At 44.6% G+C, this 13907-nt stretch overlaps 1 non-coding gene and 1 pseudogene across 1 annotated transcript; one reads left to right on the top strand and one right to left on the bottom strand.

Moving 5' to 3' along the window:
• Positions 1 to 4282: 4282 nt before the first annotated feature.
• Positions 4283 to 4929, top strand: LOC133055716 (claudin-6-like; annotated as a pseudogene).
• Positions 4930 to 11480: 6551 nt separating this feature from the next.
• TRNAE-UUC (transfer RNA glutamic acid (anticodon UUC)) lies at positions 11481 to 11553 on the bottom strand. The gene has a single exon. It is a non-coding gene; the product is annotated as a tRNA-Glu (tRNA).
• Positions 11554 to 13907: the final 2354 nt, after the last annotated feature.

Raw genomic sequence — 13907 nt, 5'->3', positions numbered from 1 at the left:
GTGAAACAGATCACCAGCCCAGGTGGGATGCATGAGACAAGTGCTCGGGCCTGGTGCGCTGGGAGGACCCAGAGGAATCGGGTGGAGAGGGAGGTGGGTGGGGGGATCGGGATGGGGAATACATGTAACTCCATGGCTGATTCATGTCAATGTACGACAAAACCCACTGAAATGTTGTGAAGTAATTAGCCTCCAACTAATAAAAAAAAAAAAATATCCAAAAAAAAATGTTTATTTATGTCTGGCTGTGCTGGGTCTTCATTGCTGTGTGGGCTTTTCTCTAGTTGAGAGCAGGGGGATACTGTCTAGTCGCAGTTGCAATGCCCGGACTTCTCATTGTTGCTTCTCTTGTTGCTGAGCATGGGCTCTAGGCCCATGGGCTCAGTAGTCGCGGTTCCCAGACTCTATAGCACAGGTTCCACAGGTGTGGTGTGGCCCACGGGCTTAGTTGCTCTGCAGCCTATGGGATCTTCCCAGATCAGGGATCAAACCCATGTTTCCTGCATTGGCTGGGGGATTCTTTACCACTGAGCCACCAAGGAAGCCCCAAAATGCTATTTTTGAATACAGCATAACCAATAGCTGAAGTCCACAAGTACATCAGCACCAGCGTCGTTGACGTGCTCAGCAGATTTATAGAGGGCACCGTATGTGCCAGGCCCCAGATGAGATCCTGGAGCTTTACTGCAAACAACATGTCAAGCTCCCTGCCTTCCCAGGAGTTTGCCGGGAAGAGAGGCACAATGGCAATGACAATAACTCTGATACTGCTGTGGTATAATAAAGAACACAGAGTATCTGATTTTTGTTCCTGGCACAGAAAAACCTTGGAATTTCCTGAGCAAATAGGAGCATCTATGTTATGCTAGTGAGGTGACTCAAAGTGAACCCCTAAATAGCTTCAGAATGGTGGACTGGGGACTTCCCTGGTAGTTCAGTAGGTAAGACTTCATGCTATCAATGCAAGAGGCCCCAGGTTTGATTCCTGGTCAGGGAACTAGAGCCCACATGCTACAAATAAGACCTGGCCCAGCCTAAACAAATAAATATTGGGGAAAAAAAAAGAATGGGGGCTGGTCCCCAGAAAGACCAAACACATGATTAGAGGATTGGAATTTTCCACCTCCAGAGAGGGGATGGGTCTGGAGGCTGAGTGCAATCAGGTGACCAGCGATTTCATCTATCTTGCCTTTAGTGATGAAACCTCAATAAGAACTCTGGCACTTAGGCTAGAGGGAGTTTCTGGGTTGGTGAACCTATTGTGTGCCTGGAGCTTGACACACCCTGACTCCACAGGGAGACCAAAAGCACCAAAGCTGTGTGTTGTCCCTCAGGCTGCATCCTATGTGTCTCTTCATTTGGCCGTTCCTGGTCTCTATCCTTTACAATAAAGCATTAGTTGTTAGTACTTTTCTGAGTTCTGTGCTGTGCCTTGCTAAGTCGCTTCAGGCATGTCCAACTCTTTGTGACCCTAGGGACTGTAGCCTGCCAGGCTCCTCTGTCCTTGGGATTCTCCAGGCGAGATTTCTGGAGTGGGTTGCCATGCCCTCCTCCAGGGGATCTTCCCAACCCAAGGATAGAACCCGTGTTTCCTGCGGCTCCTGAATTGCAGCTGGATTCTTTACCGCTGAGCCACTGGGGAAGACTGTGGGTCATTTTAGTGAATTACCAAACCTAAGAGAGTCATGGGAAACCCTAAATTTGAAGCCAGTTGGTCAGAAGTATGGTTGATCCGGGGACCTCTGAAGTGTGGCCGGCAGCTGACGTGAGTGCCATCTTGTTGAGGATTAGTAAGATCTGTTTTTCATGCACAGCAATTAACTTCTGACAACAAATGTGTACGAGTTTCTCCTCACACTGACAACCAATCCTCCAACCCATGGGTCTTCAGCTGGGTTTTCTACAGTTTAATTCAAGTCTCACACCAACTACCTGACCCCACAAGTTACAGGCTCAGTCCCACAACACGGCTCCTCCTCCCCTGACTTCTGATGCCGGTTGCAAGCCATGCTTGTTGGTCAGCATGCTTCTGACCAACCAGCTATAAATTGAAGATTCCCACAATTCCCTCCTCATATTTGATCATTTGCTATCTTGTCTCACAGAACTCAGAGAAACATTTTACTTCCTTTTCCTGGTTTCTCATAAAGGGTGTTATAAAGGATACAGTGAGTCGATCAGCCAGACTAAGAGGTACACAGGGCAAGGTCTGAATGGGTCCCAAGCACAGGAATGTCTGTCCCTGTGGAGTTCAAGTGTGGCACCTTCCTGACATATGGAAACTCCCTGAAGGTCATAGTTTAGAGGTGTTTATGGATGTGAGTTTGAGCAAACTCTGGAAGATAGTGGAGGACAAAGGAGACTGGAGTGCTATAGTCCATGGGGGTGCAAAGAGTCAGACATCACTTAGCGAATGAACAACAATGGAGGTTCAATTACACAGGCATGGTTGATTAAATCATTGTGGCCATTTGTGATAAACTCAATATCCAGCCCCTCTCCCTTTTCTAGGAGGTGGGCAAAGGGTGAGACTAAAAATTCTAACACTCGAATCACCTGATTGGTTTATCTGGTAACCAGCTATCTAGGGACCCACCAAGAGTCACCTCATTAGTACAAACTCAGGTGTGGTTGAAAGGAGCTTATATGAGCAACAAATAATTCTCACCACTAACCCTCAGGGAATTTTCCAAGGGTTTCAGAAGCTCTTAGGCCAGAAACTAGGACAAAGACCAAATATTTCTTTCTTATTTTATCACCATGTCACAGGGACTGAGTCTGTTCACGTTTGGAGGCAGGGGCTAACTCCAGACCTTAGCATCAGAATTGAGTAACTACACCCAGCTGGGGGTGAAACAGAACAGTTAAGGTGTAAGACCACCCAACCCACGGTGAGAGGGCTCTTCACTGCAGTGGCTTCTCTTGTGGAGCGCACGCTCTAGGGTGCTCAGGCTTCAGTAGTTGCAGCTCGAGGGCTCAGCAGTTGTTTCAGGGCTCTAGAGCACAGGCTTACTAGTTGTGGCTCATGGGCTTAGTTGCGCTGAGGCATGTGGGATCTTGCTAGACCAGGGATCAAACCCATCTCTCCTGCATTGGCAGGCAGATTCTTCACCACTGAGCCACCAGGGAAGCCCAGGTTTCAGAAGTTTGAGACAGATTTTCCCATAGCAGCTGTGTTACACTGGTGATTCCAATCTCAAACTGATCCGCGAAATGTTATTCAATTTATAACAAAGCTGTCCCCTAATCCTAGGAACTAAACAGAATCCTTTCAACAAAACTCGATTTTCACTAAGTCAGCCAGAGTTGGGTTTTGTCTAGTCATTAATAATCTTGTCTGATTAAAAAAAAAAACTATAAGAACCTGAATCCTTGAGAATGTACTCCTTTCCTCCTCTGCCCCACCCCCCCCACACATATCCTATAGCCACAGCAACAGAAAGGGAATCATTTTTTTTCTCTCCTTGAAGCTGCTTTTTTGACCAAGAGACTTCTAGGAAACCAACTTACATATAGGAATCCTCATACCGTGTAATTACAAGAATGACTAATACTGTTTTCAGCAATAAAAATTAAATGGAACTGGGACTTCCCAGGTGGTCCAGTGGCTAAGACTCCCTACTTCCAAAGCAGAGGGCCCAGGTTCCATCCCTGATTGGGGAACTAGGTCCCACATGCCTCAGCTGAGAGCTCATATGCTGCAACTGAAGACCCCACACGCAGCTACGAAGATGCCCCTCGAGCCACAGCTAAGACCCGGTGCAGTCAAATACACACATGGACTATGCTGTGCTAAGTCGCTTCAGCCATGTCCGATTCTTTGGGACCCCATGGACTTTAGCCTGCCCAGGCTCCTCTGTCCATGGGATTCTCCAGGCAAGAATACTAGAGTGGGTTGCCATGCCCTCCTCCAGGGGATCTTTCCCACCCAGGGATCAAATCTGTGTCTCTTATGTCTCCTGCGTTGGCAGGCAAGTTCTTTATCACTGGTGCCACCTGGGAAGCCCAAATAAATACACAAATAAAAATAAGGAGAAGGAAATGGCAACCCACTCCAATATTCTTGCCTGGAAAGGTCCATGGATAGAGGACCCTGGCAGGCTGCCGTCCATGGGGTTACATGACTGAGTATGTGTGCCTGAAGGTGGAGGGAGATGGGTTGGTAGCAATAAACTGGTAGAACTAAAAATAAATAAATAAAAATAAATATTGAAAGAAAAAAATAGACTCAACCAGCTACTCCAAATCTTTGTGGACTCCTTCGCTGCTCCTCAACCTCACCATGGCCTCCTCTGGTCTGCAAATACTGGAGATCATCCCAATGCTGCTCAGCTGGGTAAATGCCCTCATGTCCTGCGTCCAGCCCCTGTGGAAGGTAACCGTTTTCATCAGCAATGGCATTGTGGTGGCCCAGGTGGTGTGGGAGGGGCTTTGGATGTTCTGCCTGGATAAAGTGCAAGGTGTACAACTTGCTGCTGGAGCCTCCCCAGGACCTGCAGGCTATCCAAACCCTCTGCATCATCTCTCTACCTGTGGTCCCGCTCGGCCTGCAGTCTACCTCGTGGGAGCCAAGTGCACCCCCTGCATGGAGGACAAGGATTCCAAGGCTTGTCTGGTGCTCATCTTCCAGATCACCTTTGTCATTTCAGCGGCCCTGACCCTGATCCCCGGGTGCTGGACAGCTCACACCATCATCCGGAACTTGTACGATGCCCTAGTGTCTGAGGCCCAAAAGCGGAAGCTGGGGGCCTCCATCTACCTGGACTAGGCGACTTCTGGCCTATTGTTGCTGAGTTGCGGGCCACTGTCCTGCACCTGCCCTTCGGGGGGCCGGGGCACGGTCCTAGGGCTCCAGTCATTATATGGCCTGATACTATCAGCCCACACACTTGAGATCCCTCCAAGTACCCCACTAAGAATTACATCTAATTCAAGTAGGGCAGTGGGGGTTCCTTCGACAGTGGAGCCCAAACCTTTGAGCTGGAGTCAAGGAGATGGTGATCCATGACAACTTTGGGGCTGTTTTTGCTTTTTATTGGGGGTGGGAGGGCAGTGGTTACTCCATTTGATAATCCACGTGGGCTCTGTTACTGGTGTTTCTCAGCTTTGAATGATGGAGCTAAAAAGGTGATGCTTCTGAGCTTCTGTATCGCTCTCCACCCTGGACAACCCTATCTTAGAGACCAGCCTGGAGCTCCGGGCCCCATGTGAAGGGTGCTTGCTATCCAGGTGCTCTCATCCTATCCCATGATGATGCTGCCAGCAGGGCCTCCCTAGGTCTGTGGGGACAAGCCTTCCCTTGCTGGTTCAGCCTCTGGAACCCCCAGGAGCTCTTGAGCCTCATAGAGCCTCCAGAAGAGCAGGTGACAAGTTACTGAAGACCCACCCGCCTCCATGTCTTCTGATCTCCGGCTCCTGCATCCTGAGTCATGTCCCCCCTGTGCTAACCCCTGACCCTCCTGTCCCCAGCCCCTGTGTACATCTGCCCTGTCCTGCCTACACTCACCAGTTTTTACTGAATAGAGCATGTTTTGTTAAGTTAAAAAGAAAAAAAAAATAGGTGGACTTCCATGGTGGTCCGGTGCTTAAGACTCAGCCCTTCCACTGCAAGGGGGTATAGGTTCCATCCTTGGTTGGGAAACTAAGATCTCACATTCTACATGACTTTAACTTCTTACAAATGGGTTACTTTTATAAGCACACACACACAAAAAAAGAATCAAAATTTCTCCCTCTTCTCCTGATCTGCACAAAATGTATTGATGAGAGAATCCTAAGTCAAACTTTTATACTTACTGACTGCTTTGTATGCCTTGTTGGTTGGCATAATATAGTTTTCTTTTTTACCCTATTTTTCAGTTTTATTGAAGCATAATTTACAAACCCAGCAGCCATTTTAAGTGCACAGTGCAGTTTTGACATCTGTAACTATGACTGCAATCAAGATAGAGTTCCGATCATTCTTCTCAGTCTACACTGCTCACCCAGACCCCGGCAGCCCATGTGATGCTTTGTATACTTCAGAGTGAAATTTCATAGAAGTGGAATTGTACAGTATGTCCACCTCTGTGTCCGGTTTCTTTCCCTCAGCATAATGTTTTTGATGTTCACCTATGCTATTGATCGTATCAATAATACATTCCCTTTTATTGCCTAGTAGCTTCCCACTGAGCTTCCCTTGTGACTCAGTCAGTAAAAAATCCACCTGCAATGTGGGAGACATGGGTTTGATCTCTGGGTTGGGACGATCTCCTAGAAGAGGGCATGGCAACCCACCCCAGTATTCTTGCCTGGAGCATCCTCATGGACAGAGGAGCCTGGCGGGCTGCAGTCCATGGGGTCACAAAGAGTCGGACACAACTGAGTGACTAAGCAGAAGCACCAGCTTTTCATCATATGGATACACCACAATTTGTGTTGATAGAATTGATTCCAGTTTTTCATTAATAAAGATAAAGCTGCTAGGAACATTCTGTACAAACTTTTGGGGAAGACCTATGTTGTTTTTTATTAATTTTTTTTAATATTTATTTATTTGGCCACCTAGTGTCTTAGTTGCGGCATGTGGGATCTTAGTTCCCTGACCAGGGATGGAACCCCAACCACCTCCTTTGGGAGCTCAGAGTCTTAGCTATTGGATCACCAGGAAAGTCCAGGATATATGTTCTTATTTCTCTTGGACTAATACTAAGAAGTGGAACTGTTAGATCATATGGTAAGTCTATGTTTTAATTTTACAAGAAGCTGCCAAACTGTTTTCCCAAAATGATTGTACCATTTAACATTCCCCCCAGCAGCGTACGAGAGTTCCAGTTGTTCCACATACGCACCAACTTGATATAAATATGCTTTGAATAAATAAACAAAAGAATAACACGCTCCTATCTCCTGGGAACAACTCACTTTCTTCCCCTGCATAGGTGACCCAGAAGCTCCTCTGAATTCAGAGTTTAAAGTGGGAGGCATCATCCAGGGTACCAACGTATAAAATAGAAATAATGACAAACTCCAAGTTCACCTAACTGCCAGGGGTGTCTTATTTTTACTGGCCTGTATCCAGCAGCAGAAATTTTTAAAAGTTTATCCAACATTTTATTGCTAACCAAAAGAGGCAGGTAGCGTGGGGTGATTTACAGCAGCAGCAGAAAGGGTTTAGGTGAGACTTGTTTACTAGGAGACAATCCATAAAAGACAGTTAGATGCAGTTCCCCTTCAGTTCAGTTCAATAGCTCAGTCATGTCTGACTCTTTGCGACCCCATGGACTGCAGCCACGCCAGGTTTCCCTGTCCATCACGAAGTCCTGGAGCCTTGTTTACTAGGAGACAATCTGTAAAAGAGGATTAGATGCAGTTCCCCTTAGGCAGTATTCTCCAACTACAGTTTAAGAAACCCTCCCACCTCCCACCCTCTTGTGCCAGGATCATTGGGGATTTGTTTAAGAATTGCAATATTTGATGCCAGACTACCCCTCATCTCTCATACCTGCAAACACCACCCGGCTTTACAGATGCTGAATTTGGGGGAACAGGACCTGAACTTTTCCCTTCTTGGCTCAGGCAGATGCAGCACTGACCGGAGTGGAATTTTGTTAAAGCCCTTGGGATAGGTATTGCCTTGCTGGTCCCGGCTCTGCCAAACTCAAACTGTTGGAACACATGGTAAGTCTATGTTTTAATTTTACAGGAAACTACCAAACTGTTTTCCCAAAGTGATTGTACCAGGAGACAGAAGCGAAGGTCCCTGTCTTCTAGCTAAAGCTGTCTGAGAAGCCAGAATGGACTTCCCCCACCCCAGCACTTGCCTGACTTTCCCAGTTCACAAATACTGTCTGCCTCCCCCATCCTCTAGCCCTCTCAGCCTCAGCCCCAGTTTGAGGTTAGGGCTTTTCCTAACAGAATGAAGCTTTTCCTTGTGTCTTCAGCGGCCCCCTGGCTCTTCCCTTCCTCCCACGTGCACTTGGCAGCAGCTGTCTGGAGTCACATATTCCTGGCCTGGTGCCTCACTCAGACTCTGACACATAGAAGGCCCTCAATTCATACTTGTAGGATTACATCAAGGTGTTCCCGATGGTCATCTCCGATCTGTAGAAGTTGCTGATTTTCTTTATGAGCTGCTTCATATGAAATATTATAATGTAGTTTTATTTTTGTTTGGCCAAAATCAAATTTGTTTTCACTGAGTTGAATTCTGTTTTACTCTCAGGCATTTCATTTTCCCTTCCCTCAGGTCTTCCCCAGCTTCATCCATTTCCAGGTCCCTGGTCCCACCTGCCTGCATGCTTAGTTCTCTGATGCTTTTTCAGATACACTGAGGGGCAACTCTGCCACTGACCAAGTCCCCGGACACCGTCTCCCTTTCCACCCACCTTCTTCAATATCTCTGGAGCTAAGATAGTTTTGCCTTTTTTTTTTTTTTTTTGCTACACAGCACAGCATATGGGATCTTAGTTCCCCAGGGATCAAACCTGTGCCCACTGCAGTAGACACATGGAGTCTTAACCTCTGGACTGCCAAGGAAGTCGCTCTTTTTGATTTTTTTGATTGAAGTATAATTGATTTACAATGTTGCGCCCATCTCTGCTGCATAGCAAAGTGACTCAGTTATACATATATATACATTCTTTTTCATTATGGTTTATCCCAGGAGATTGGATATAGTTCTCTGTGCTATGCAATAGAACCTTGTTGTTAATGGGACAATATAGTTTTGATTTGTTTTAATTTGTATTGGGAAAAAAGACACAATAAAGTGCAGAAATCTTAAGGGTATAGTGCAGTGAATTTTTCATAACAGCTCTCCTGAGATATAATTCATATATTAATACAATTCACTCAATTAAACTGTTTAGTGGTGTTTAGTAATTCAGAGTTGTGCAACCATCACCACAATTAATTTTAGAATATTTTTGTCACCTCAAAAGGAACTTTTGAGCTCATGAGTTGTCACTCTCTATTTCTCCCTTTTCTCCACTCTGGGCCTGGCAACCACTTTTCTATGCTGGACATTCATAGCAATGGAATCAGGCAATATGTACATTGTTGTGACTGGCTTCTTTCACTTAGCATGATGTTTTTAAGATTTATTTATGTTGTAGCATGGGTCAATACTTCATTTTTTTTTCTTGCTGAATGATATTCTTTTATAATGGATATACCGACTCTGTTTTTCCAGTCATCAGTCGATGGACATGTGGGTTTGTTATGAGCTGAATTATGTCCTTCAAAAATTAGGGAACTACACTCAAGAGCTTATTAACAATGTATAATGTAATAACATATAAAGAATTTTAGAAAGAACACATTCCCTAATGGCTCAGTGGTAAAGAATCTGCTTGCCAATACAAGAGATGCAGATTTGATCCCTGGGACAGAAGATCCCCTGGAGAAGGAAATGGCAACCCACTCCAGTATTCTTGCCTGTAGAATCCCATGGACAGAAGAGCCTTTGGGGCCACAGTCCATAGGGTCTCTAAAGAGTCAGACACGAATGAGTGACTAAACAACAATAAATAAATATGTGTATATACACATGCATATCTATCTATAACTGAATCACTTTGCTGTACCCCTGAAACTAACACAACATTGTAAGTCATCTGTATTTTAATAAAATAAAAAATAAAAAATTCACATGTGGAAGTCCTAATTCCAAGCACTTAAAAATGTGATTATATTTGAAGACAGGGTCTTTAAAGAGGTAATTAAGTAAAATGAGAATGGGCCCTAGTCATTAGGATGGGCTCTAATTCAACTGACTGGTTTCCTTAGAACAGGAGGAAATAGGGACACAGACACACACAGAGAAAACTATGTTAGGATACAGGGAGAAGACAGTCAAGTACAAGCCAGTGACAGAGGCCTCAGAAGAAACCAACTCTGTTGACACTTTGATCTCTGCTTTCTAGCCTTCAGAATGGTGAGAAAATAAATTTCTATTTAAGGCACATAGTCTATGGCACTTTGCTACAGCAGCCCTGAAAGTGAAAGTGTTAGTCACTCAGTCATGTCCAACTCTTTGCCACCCTATAGACTATAACCCGCCAGGCTCCTCTGTCCGTGGGATTCTCCAGGCAAGAATACTGGAGTGGGTAGCCATGCCGTCCTCCAGGGGATCTTTCCCACACAGGGATTGAACCCGGGTCTCCTGCATTGCAGGCAGATTCTTTACTCTCTGAGCCACCAGGGAACACCTAGCAAACTAATAAAGGGTTGTCTCCACTTGTCGGCTATAACGAATATTGCTGCTATGAACAACATTTGGGATTTTGTTCTGTTTTGTTTTTTGTTCTTGGCCATGCCACATGGCATGTGGGATCTCAGTTCCCCAACCAGGGATGAAACCTGCACCCTCTGCAGTGGACGAGCAGAGTCTTAACCACTGAAACCACCAGGGAAGTCCCTGAATATTTGTATACAGGTTTTTTTGTGTAGACATATGTTCTCATTTTGCTAGAAGAAATTCTACCTAGAAGGGTAGTTTACACATTGAATTTTTACATATGTCTGCATGCCTGTTACCACCACCCAGATCAAGAAACAGACTATTTCCAGCACCAGTGGGTTCTTTTAGGCTCTTTCCCTATTTAACCCTATTCCCCATTCCTACAGGATAACCAGTCTTCTGACTTCTATCATTGTTTTGTGTTCTCATAACAAAAAAGAAATAACAATTGTGTGAGATGATAGAGGTATTAGCAATTGCTAAGGTGGTAATCATATTGCAATACATGAATGCATCAAATTAATATCTTTTATACCTTAAATTTATACAATATTTTATGTCAATTATAGCTCAGACAAATAAGTAAGTCTTACCTATTCCTGTGCATCATGTAAATATAACAACTCATTATATACTCTTCAGTGTCTGACTTATTTCATGCAATATTTGATTATTATATTCACTCATGTTCTCACATATAGCCTTAGTTTGTTCATTATCATTTCTGCATAGCATCCCAAACAAATTTTGAGCATATCACAATTTATTAACCCATTCTACAGTTGGTAAACATTTGGTTTGCTTCTATTTTGGTGAAGAATGAATTTCTAGTTCTTTGATTAGATATGACATTCATTTCAGTTAGATGTATACCCAAGCGTGGAATTCCTGGGCAAGGCTGTAGGGTATGCATTTATTGGTTATTAAAAGTTCCAGCCGTCCATGTATTCATAAATATCTCCACTTCTCATCAGTTGTTGATTCTCAAGTATTTATGATTAGCCTTTGCTTCCCCACCCCACCCCCTCCACTAACCTTTTAATTTCTACTGATGAGTTTTGGGTTCTGTCTTCTATCTCTCAATCACCCCAGGAGCTGGCCCATTAGTTGGTCACCTTATGATTACCTGGAGGTACTTAGACAATTGACAGGCCAGGAAGGGGAAATAAGGCCTTTGCCAGGGAGTAAAGGGGGAGGTTGCCATTTGGATTGACTATTTTTCCCCTTTGGCCATGCCACGGGGCTTGTGGTATCTTAGTTCCCTGACCAGGGATTGAACCTGGGCCCTTGGCAGTGAAAGTCCAGGGTCCTAACCACTGGACTACCAGGGAATTCCCAGGAGGTTGCTATTAGGGAGTCATCCTAGTGTCTGCTACAGGAAGGGTACCCATCATACACACCAACCCTGTCAGTGGAGGTAGAACTTTCAGGGCAGTCTTTTAAAAAATCCTTTTTGTTTGATACTTTCCATATAGTCAAAGGTATATTCATCTATTACAGAAGAAACACTTGTGAAAGCACTGCTAGAAAACAGTTTCCTAGTCAAGGTGCCAAGCCCTGAAACATGCTATTGGTATGCCCTTCAGGCTCTGAAATGTTTACATTATTCTGTCAATTCTGAAGCAGGTGGCTAGGAAACTCAGCTGACTTCTGGGGGCTCATACATATTCATAAGGAGAATGGAGATCAGACTTGAGTCCCCAGGGCATGCTGGGAAATCATCCAGAGCTCCCAGTTACTAGGCAGAGTTCCCAGAAGCTGCTGCTCTCTGCCTCCTGGCTTCCTTATCCCTTAGATGCTTGCACAGAGCCCTTCTAGATCCAGAGAAGGAGACACCAGGCTCACTTGCGTCATAACCTGATTTTCCAGAAAAACTCTCAGCTGTCTTGGCCCCAAGCTGCCGAAGAAAGTACTTCCTGTTTCCCAGGGGGAAGAACCTTAGTGCATAGTCATTGTTTTTCAAAGGGTGGTTTGCTGGCTGGCAGAATTAGTGTCATGGTGGGGTGGGGTGGGGAGGATTGCTTGTTAAGATGCATTTTCAGGCCCACTTCACACCTACTAGATAAATGGGTAAATATTTCTGTGGCAGAGTCCCAGAATGTTCATTTTAGAAGTTGGTGGGTGATTTTTGTGTACAATGAACTTGGAGAACCAAGTTCAATTACAGGAAAATTAACAACATAGATACATTCTTGAAACTATATCCAGTCCCAAGCACCTGCTCCCACCAGCATGAAGATCTTGCAGTTCTACCCACCTTCTCTTGTCCCTGCTAGGACTTTGAAAGCACTGTTTCTGTCTGCTATGACCTGTCATAGCTATGACCTGCTATGACCTTTCCTTATCCTTCAAGACTTGGCTTTGATCTCACGTGTTGTAACAAGCCTTTCAAGAACTCTGGGTAAGGTACCCCTACTCTGGCCCCCACTACCTCCTGTGATCACCGATCAGAGCCCCTAGAGAGCTACAGTATTGTTGCCTGAGGAGGTGCCTGTCTATCCTCTTAAACTGAACCAGCTGCTCCAAGGCTGGGCTGACATTTTTTCATGGGCATGTCTGGCACCTAGCATATATAGTGCCCAGTAGGCACTATATAAATATTGAATAAAGGGAAGAATTATCTATTATAATTTGTGCTTTCTTGTGCTTATTTTAAAAAAACCTTGCTTACCCCATGGTCACAAAGATATTCTTCTATGTTTTCTTCTAGAAGTCTTATTGTTTCACTTTTTACATTTCAGTCTGTGACCCATCTTGAATTAATATTTCTGTATGATCTGAGGTTGGGGTAAAGGGCTTTTTTGTTTCTTTGCCACACTTTGGCATGTGGGATCTTGGTTCCCCAACCAGGGATTGAACCAGGGATTCCAACCAGGAACTCTACAGTAGAAACACAGAGTCCCAACACTGGACTGCCAGAGAAGTCCCACAGGTTTTGTTGTTGTTGTTGTTGTTGTTTTGTTGTTGTTGTTTTTAAGGTATATCCTGTTGCTCCATTTACTGAGGAGCAGGGACTTCATTCTTCCGTTGAACTGGACTTGGGCCTTTGTCATAAATCCAAGGACATGTAGGCAGCTGTATCTGGACTCACTGTCCTACTTATCTATTTGTCTGTCTTAGGCCAACACCACACTGTCTTAATGACTGTGACTTTATGGTATGTCTTGAAATCTCATCATGTAAGTACTCCTACTCTCCTCTTTTTTGAGATTTATTTTGGCTACTATAGGTCATTTGCATATAGATTTTAGAATCAGTTTGTGAACTTCTCAGTTTGTGAGTTTTAATCTCTTATCTTTTATGCTTTATCTTCACCATAGACCTGACCACACAGCAGCAATACTTCCTAGAAGCTCCTTTTTTCTAAATCAAAGACTGCCTCTTTGGCATCTAGCAGCCATTTGCAGCTGACAAGGCTCTTCCCAGAGTTCAGTAACCCACAGGCTGTATAGATAAAGTTCAGACTCAGAACACAGATTCCAGTCAGCTCCGCAGATTCCCTATTTGTGGCTCCCAGCATTGACCCGCCCTTGAAAGGATTCTGCAGACTGTTCCATGACTAGACAGAAATGCATATGGAAATTTAATATATGATAAAGATGGCATTGTATGCTTTGTGAAAAAGATGGATCATTCAATAAATAGGGTTTGGAGCAACAGGAAAAGATAAAACTGGAACCCTACC

Source organism: Dama dama, chromosome 5 (assembly GCF_033118175.1).
Source record: "Dama dama isolate Ldn47 chromosome 5, ASM3311817v1, whole genome shotgun sequence".
Lineage (NCBI taxonomy): Eukaryota > Metazoa > Chordata > Mammalia > Artiodactyla > Cervidae > Dama > Dama dama.
The sequence above is the reverse complement of the archived record's forward strand: the minus strand, read 5'-3'. Positions and strand labels throughout refer to the sequence as shown.